Source organism: Schistocerca gregaria, unplaced genomic scaffold, assembly GCF_023897955.1.
Source record: "Schistocerca gregaria isolate iqSchGreg1 unplaced genomic scaffold, iqSchGreg1.2 ptg000169l, whole genome shotgun sequence".
In the NCBI taxonomy this organism is placed as follows: Eukaryota; Metazoa; Arthropoda; class Insecta; order Orthoptera; family Acrididae; genus Schistocerca; species Schistocerca gregaria.
Window position 1 is genome coordinate 11,046,572 of NW_026061724.1, and position 8,459 is coordinate 11,055,030.

Sequence of the window (8,459 nt, forward strand, 5' to 3'; positions counted from 1 at the left end):
TGAGTAATGTCTCAAACAGTCTACGATTTGATCGTTCCCTGGAAGACCTGTAGTAGTTTCCAATGCACATCTGGTGGCATTCTATAATCTGCGGACTATCAGACTGTTGATGAAACACTGAAAGTGCATAGGGATTGAATACAACAGTCACCATGCACACTTTCCTCCATGGGAGTAATGTCTGAGACAGTCCACGATTTGATCGTTCCCAGGAAGACCAGTAGTAGTTTCCGATGCACATCTGGAGGCAATCAGTAATCTGTGTACTATCAGAGTGTTGATGAAACAGAGAAATTGCATCGGGATTGAATACAACAGTCACCATGAGCACTTTCCTCCATGGGAGTAATGTCTCAAAGAGTCTACGCTTTGATCGTTCTCTGGAAGACCAGTGGTAGTTTCCGATGCACATCTGGTGGCATTCTGTTATCTGTGGACTATCAGAGTATTGATGAAACACAGAAATTGCATCGGGATTGAATACAACAGTCACAATGCACACTTTCCTCCTTGGGAGTAATGTCTCAAACAGTCTACGCTTTGATCGTTCCCTCGAAGACCAGTAGTAGTTTGCGATGGACATCTGGACTCAATCTGTAATCTGTGGACGTTCAAAGTGTTGACGAAACACAGAAATGGCATCGGGATTAAGTACAACATTCACCATGCGCACTTTCCTCCATGGGAGTAATGTCTGAATGAGTCTACGCTTTGATCGTTCCCTGGAAGACCAGTAGTAGTTTCCGATGCACATCTGGAGGCATTCTGTAATCTGTGGACTATCAGAGTGTTGATGAAACAAAGAAATGGCATCGGGATTAAATACAACAGTCACCATGCGCACTTTCCTGCATGGGAGTAATGTCTCAAACACTCTACGCTTTGATCGTTCCGAGGAAGACCAGTAGTAGTTTCCGATGCACATTTGGAGGCATTCTATAATCTGTGGTCTGTCAGACTGTTGATGAAACACAGAAATTACATCGGGATTGAATACAACCGTCCCCATGGGCACTTTCCCGAATGGGAGTAATGTCTCAAACAGTCTACGATTTGATCGTTCCCTGGAAGACCCGTAGTAGTTTCCGATGGACATCTGGATGCAATCTGTAATCTGTGGACTATCAGAGTGTTGATGAAACACGGAAATTGCATCGGGATTGAATACAACAGTCACCATCCGCACTTTCCTCCATGGGAGTAATGTCTGAAACAGTCTACGCTTTGATCGTTCCCAGTAAGACCAGTAGTAGTTTCCGCTGCACATCTGGAGGCATTCTGTAACCTGTGGACCTACAAAGTGTTGATGAAACAAAGAAATTGCATCGGGATTTAATACAACAGTCACCATGCACACTTTCCTCCATGGGAGTAATGTCTGAAACAGTCCACGATTTGATCGTTCCCAGGAAGACCAGTAGTAGTTTCCGATGCACATCTGGAGGCAATCAGTAATCTGTGTACTATCAGAGTGTTGATGAAACAGAGAAATTGCATCGGGATTGAATACAACAGTCACCATGCGCACTTTCCTCCATGGGAGTAATGTCCCAAAGAGTCTACGCTTTGATCGTTCTCTGGAAGACCAGTGGTAGTTTCCGATGCACATCTGGTGGCATTCTGTTATCTGTGGACTATCAGAGTATTGATGAAACACAGATATTGCATCGGGATTGAATACAACAGTTACCATGGGCACTTTCCTCCATGGGAGTAATGTCTCAAACAGTCTACGCTTTGATCGTTCCCTGGAAGATCAGTGGTAGTTTCCGATGCACATCTGGAGGCATTCTGTAATCTGTGCACTATCAGGGTATTGATGAAACACAGAAATTTGCATCGGGATTGAATACAACAGTCACCATGCGCACTTTCCTGAAAGGGTCTAATGTCTCAAACAGTCTACGCTTTGATCGTTCCCTGGAAGACCAGAAGCAGTTTCCGATGCACATCTGGTGGCATTCTGTGATCTGTGCACTATCAGAGTGTTGATGAAACACAGAAATGGCATCGGGTTTGAATACAACAGCCCCATCCGCACTCTCCTCCATGGGAGTAATGCCTCAAACAGTCTACGCTTTGATCGTTCCCAGGAAGACCAGTATTAGTTTCCGATGCACATCTGGTGGCATTCTGTAATCTGTGGACCATCAGAGTGTAGATGAAACACAGAAATTGCATCGGGATTGAATACAACAGTCACCACGCGCACTTTCCGCCGCGGGATTAATGTCTCAAACAGTCTACGGTTTGATCGTTCCCTGTAAGACCAGTAGTAGTTTCCGATGCACATCTGGTGGCATTCTGTAATCTGTTTACTATCAGTGTGTTGCTGAAACAAAGAAATTGCATCGGTATTGAATACAACAGTCACCATTCGCACTTTCCTCTATGGGAGTAATGTCTCAAACAGTCCACGCTTTGATCGTTCCCTGGAAGACCAGTAGTAGTTTCCGATGCACATCTGGTGGCATTCTGTAATCTGTGGACTCTCAGAGTGTTGCCGAAACACAGAAATTGCATCGGTATTGAATACAACAGTCACCATTCGCACTTTCCTCTATGGGAGTAATGTCTCAGTCCACGCTTTGATCGTTCCCTGGAAGACCAGTAGTAGTTTCCGATGCACATCTGGTGGCATTTTGTAATCTGTGGACTCTCAGAGTGTTGCTGAAACACAGAAATTGCATCGGGATTGAATACAACAGTCACCATTCGCACTTTCCTCTATGGGAGTAATGTCTCAGTCCACGCTTTGATCGTTCCCTGGAAGACCAGTAGTAGTTTCCGATGCACATCTGGAGGCATTCTGTAATTTGTGGACCTTCAAAGTGTTGATGAAACACAGAAATTGCATAGGGTTTGAATACAACTGTCACCCTGCACACTTTCCTCCATGGGAGTAATGTCTCAAACAGTCTACGTTTTTGATCGTTCATCGGAAGACCAGTAGTAGTTTCCGGTGTACATCTGGAGGCAATCTGTAATCTGTGGACTATCAGAGTGTTGATTAAACACAGAAATTGCATCGGGTTTGAATACAACAGTCCCCATCCGCACTCTCCTCCATGGGAGTAATGCCTCAAACAGTCTACGCTTTGATCGTTCCCAGGAAGACCAGTATTAGTTTCCGATGCACATCTGGTGGCATTCTATAATCTGCGGACTATCAGACTGTTGATGAAACACTGAAAGTGCATAGGGATTGAATACAACAGTCACCATGCACACTTTCCTCCATGGGAGTAATGTCTGAAACAGTCCACGATTTGATCGTTCCCAGGAAGACCAGTAGTAGTTTCCGATGCACATCTGGAGGCAATCAGTAATCTGTGTACTATCAGAGTGTTGATGAAACAGAGAAATTGCATCGGGATTGAATACAACAGTCACCATGAGCACTTTCCTCCATGGGAGTAATGTCTCAAAGAGTCTACGCTTTGATCGTTCTCTGGAAGACCAGTGGTAGTTTCCGATGCACATCTGGTGGCATTCTGTTATCTGTGGACTATCAGAGTATTGATGAAACACAGATATTGCATCGGGATTGAGTAAACAGTCACCATGTACACTTTCCCTCATGGGAATAATGTCTCAAACAGTCTACGCTTTGATCGTTCCCAGGAAGACCAGTAGTAGTTCCCGATGCACATCTGGAGGCATTCTGTAACCTGTGGACTATCTGAGTGTTGATGAAACACAGAAAATGCATCGGGAATGAATACAACAGTCACCATGCGCACTTTCCTTCATAGGAGTAATGTCTCAAAGTGTTTACCCTTTGATCGTTCACTGGAAGACCTGTAGTAGTTTCCGATGCACGTACGGTGGCATTCTGTAATCTGTGGACTATCAGAGTGTTGATGAATCACAAAAATTGCATCGGGAGTGAATACAACATTCACAATGCGCACTTTCCTCCATGGGAGTAATGTCTCAAACACTCTACGCTTTGATCGTTCCCATTAAGACCAGTAGTAGCTTCCGATGCACATCTGTAGGCATTCTGTAATCTGTGGACTATCAGATTGTTGATGAAACACAGCAATTGCATCGGGATTGAATACAACAGTCACCATGCGCACTTTCCTCCATGGGAGCAATGTCTCAAAGAGTTTAGGCTCTGATCGTTCCCTGGAAGACCAGTAGTAGTTTCCGATGCACATCTGGTGGCATTCTGTAATCTGTGCACTATCAGAGTGTTGATGAAACACAGAAATTGCATCGGGTTTGAATACAACAGTCCCCATCCGCACTCTCCTCCATGGGAGTAATGCCTCAAACAGTCTACGCTTTGATCGTTCCCAGGAAGACCAGTATTAGTTTCCGATGCACATCTGGTGGCATTCTGTAATCTGTGGACCATCAGAGTGTAGATGAAACACAGAAATTGCATCGGGATTGAATACAACAGTCACCACGCGCACTTTCCGCATCGGGAGTAATGTCTCAAACAGTCTACGCTTTGATCGTTCCCTGTAAGACCAGTAGTAGTTTCCGATGCACATCTGGTGGCATTCTGTAATCTGTGGACTATCAGTGTGTTGCTGAAACACAGAAATTGCATCGGTATTGAATACAACAGTCACCATTCGCACTTTCCTCTATGGGAGTAATGTCTCAAACAGTCCACGCTTTGATCGTTCCCTGGAAGACCAGTAGTCGTTTCCGATGCACATCTGCTGGCATTCTGTAATCTGTGGACTATCAGAGTATTGAGGAAACACAGAAATTGCATCGGGATTGAATACAAAAGTCACTATGCGCACTTTCCTCAATGTGAGTAATGTCTCAAACAATTTACGCTTTGATCGTTCCCTGGAAGACCAGTAGTAGTTTCCGATGCACATCTGGAGGCAATCTGTAATCTATGGACTATAAGAGTGTTGATGAAACACAGAAATTGCATCGGGATTGAATTCACCATGTGCACTTTCCTCCACGGGAGTAATGTCTCAAACAGTCTACGCTTTGATTATTCTCTGGAAGACCAGTAGTAGTTTCCGATGCACATCTGGAGGCATTCTGTAATTTGTGGACCTTCAAAGTGTTGATGAAACACAGAAATTGCATAGGGTTTGAATACAACAGTCACCCTGCACACTTTCCTCCATGGGAGTAATGTCTCAAACAGTCTACGTTTTTGATCGTTCATAGGAAGACCAGTAGTAGTTTCCGGTGTACATCTGGAGGCAATCTGTAATCTGTGGACTATCAGAGTATTGATGAAACACAAAAATTCCATCGGTAGTGAATACAACAGTCACAATGCACACTTTCCTCCTTGGGAGTAATGTCTCAAACAGTCTACGCTTTGATCGTTCCCTCGAAGACCAGTAGTAGTTTGCGATGGACATCTGGACCCAATCTGTAATCTGTGGACGTTCAAAGTGTTGACGAAACACAGAAATGGCATCGGGATTAAGTACAACATTCACTATGCGCACTTTCCTCCATGGGAGTAATGTCTGAATGAGTCTACGCTTTGATCGTTCTCTGGAAGACCAGTGGTAGTTTCCGATGCACATCTGGTGGCATTCTGTTATCTGTGGACTATCAGAGTATTGATGAAACACAGAAATTGCATCGGGATTGAATACAACAGTCACTATGCGCACTTTCCTCAATGTGAGTAATGTCTCAAACAGTCTACGCTTTGATCGTTCTCTGGAAGACCAGTGGTAGTTTCCGATGCACATCTGGTGGCATTCTTTAATCTGTGGACTATCAGAGTATCGACGAAACACAAAAATTCCATCGGTAGTGAATACAACAGTCACAATGCACACTTTCCTCCTTGGGAGTAATGTCTCAAACAGTCTACGCTTTGATCGTTCCCTCGAAGACCAGTAGTAGTTTGCGATGGACATCTGGACTCAATCTGTAATCTGTGGACGTTCAAAGTGTTGACGAAACACAGAAATGGCATCGGGATTAAGTACAATATTCACCATGTGCACTTTCCTCCATGGGAGTAATGTCTGAATGAGTCTACGCTTTGATCGTTCCCTGGAAGACCAGTAGTAGTTTCCGATGCACATCTGGAGGCATTCTGTAATCTGTGGACTATCAGAGTGTTGATGAAACAAAGAAATGGCATCGGGATTAAATACAACAGTCACCATGCGCACTTTCCTGCATGGGAGTAATGTCTCAAACACTCTACGCTTTGATCGTTCCCAGGAAGACCAGTAGTAGTTTCCGATGCACATTTGGAGGCATTCTATAATCTGTGGTCTATCAGACTGTTGATGAAACAAAGAAATTGCATCGGGATTTAATACAACATTCACCATGCACACTTTCCTCCATGGGAGTAATGTCTGAAACAGTCCACGATTTGATCGTTCCCAGGAAGACCAGTAGTAGTTTCCGATGCACATCTGGAGGCAATCAGTAATCTGTGTACTATCAGAGTGTTGATGAAACAGAGAAATTGCATCGGGATTGAATACAACAGTCACCATGCGCACTTTCCTCCATGGGAGTAATGTCCCAAAGAGTCTACGCTTTGATCGTTCTCTGGAAGACCAGTGGTAGTTTCCGATGCACATCTGGTGGCATTCTGTTATCTGTGGACTATCAGAGTATTGATGAAACACAGATATTGCATCGGGATTGAATACAACAGTTACCATGGGCACTTTCCTCCATGGGAGTAATGTCTCAAACAGTCTACGCTTTGATCGTTCCCTGGAAGATCAGTGGTAGTTTCCGATGCACATCTGGAGGCATTCTGTAATCTGTGCACTATCAGGGTATTGATGAAACACAGAAATTTGCATCGGGATTGAATACAACAGTCACCATGCGCACTTTCCTGAAAGGTTGTAATGTCTCAAACAGTCTACGCTTTGATCGTTCCCTGGAAGACCAGAAGCAGTTTCCGATGCACATCTGGTGGCATTCTGTGATCTGTGCACTATCAGAGTGTTGATGAAACACAGAAATGGCATCGGGTTTGAATACAACAGCCCCATCCGCACTCTCCTCCATGGGAGTAATGCCTCAAACAGTCTACGCTTTGATCGTTCCCAGGAAGACCAGTATTAGTTTCCGATGCACATCTGGTGGCATTCTGTAATCTGTGGACCATCAGAGTGTAGATGAAACACAGAAATTGCATCGGGATTGAATACAACAGTCACCACGCGCACTTTCCGCCACGGGATTAATGTCTCAAACAGTCTACGCTTTGATCGTTCCCTGTAAGACCAGTAGTAGTTTCCGATGCACATCTGGTGGCATTCTGTAATCTGTGGACTATCAGTGTGTTGCTGAAACAAAGAAATTGCATCGGTATTGAATACAACAGTCACCATTCGCACTTTCCTCTATGGGAGTAATGTCTCAGTCCACGCTTTGATCGTTCCCTGGAAGACCAGTAGTAGTTTCCGATGCACATCTGGAGGCAATCTGTAATCTATGGACTATAAGAGTGTTGATGAAACACAGAAATTGCATCGGGATTGAATTCACCATGTGCACTTTCCTCCACGGGAGTAATGTCTCAAACAGTCTACGCTTTGATTATTCTCTGGAAGACCAGTAGTAGTTTCCGATGCACATCTGGTGGCATTTTGTAATCTGTGGACTCTCAGAGTGTTGCTGAAACACAGATATTGCATCGGTATTGAATACAACAGTCACCATTCGCACTTTCCTCTATGGGAGTAATGTCTCAGTCCACGCTTTGATCGTTCCCTGGAAGACCAGTAGTAGTTTCCGATGCACATCTGGAGGCATTCTGTAATTTCTGGACCTTCAAAGTGTTGATGAAACACAGAAATTGCATAGGGTTTGAATACAACTGTCACCCTGCACACTTTCCTCCATGGGAGTAATGTCTCAAACAGTCTACGTTTTTGATCGTTCATAGGAAGACCAGTAGTAGTTTCCGGTGTACATCTGGAGGCAATCTGTAATCTGTGGACTATCAGAGTGTTGATTAAACACAGAAATTGCATCGGGATTGAATACAACAGTCACCATGCGGACTTTCCTCCATGTGAGTAATGTCTCAAACAGTCTACGCTTTGATCGTTCCCTGGAAGACCAGTAGTAGTTTCCGATGCACATCTGGAGGCAATCAGTAATCTGTGTACTATCAGAGTGTTGATGAAACAGAGAAATTGCATCGGGATTGAATACAACAGTCACCATGAGCACTTTCCTCCATGGGAGTAATGTCTCAAAGAGTCTACGCTTTGATCGTTCTCTGGAAGACCAGTGGTAGTTTCCGATGCACATCTGGTGGCATTCTGTTATCTGTGGACTATCAGAGTATTGATGAAACACAGAAAATGCATCGGGAATGAATACAACAGTCACCATGCGCACTTTCCTTCATAGGAGTAATGTCTCAAAGTGTTTACCCTTTGATCGTTCACTGGAAGACCTGTAGTAGTTTCCGATGCACGTACGGTGGCATTCTGTAATCTGTGGACTATCAGAGTGTT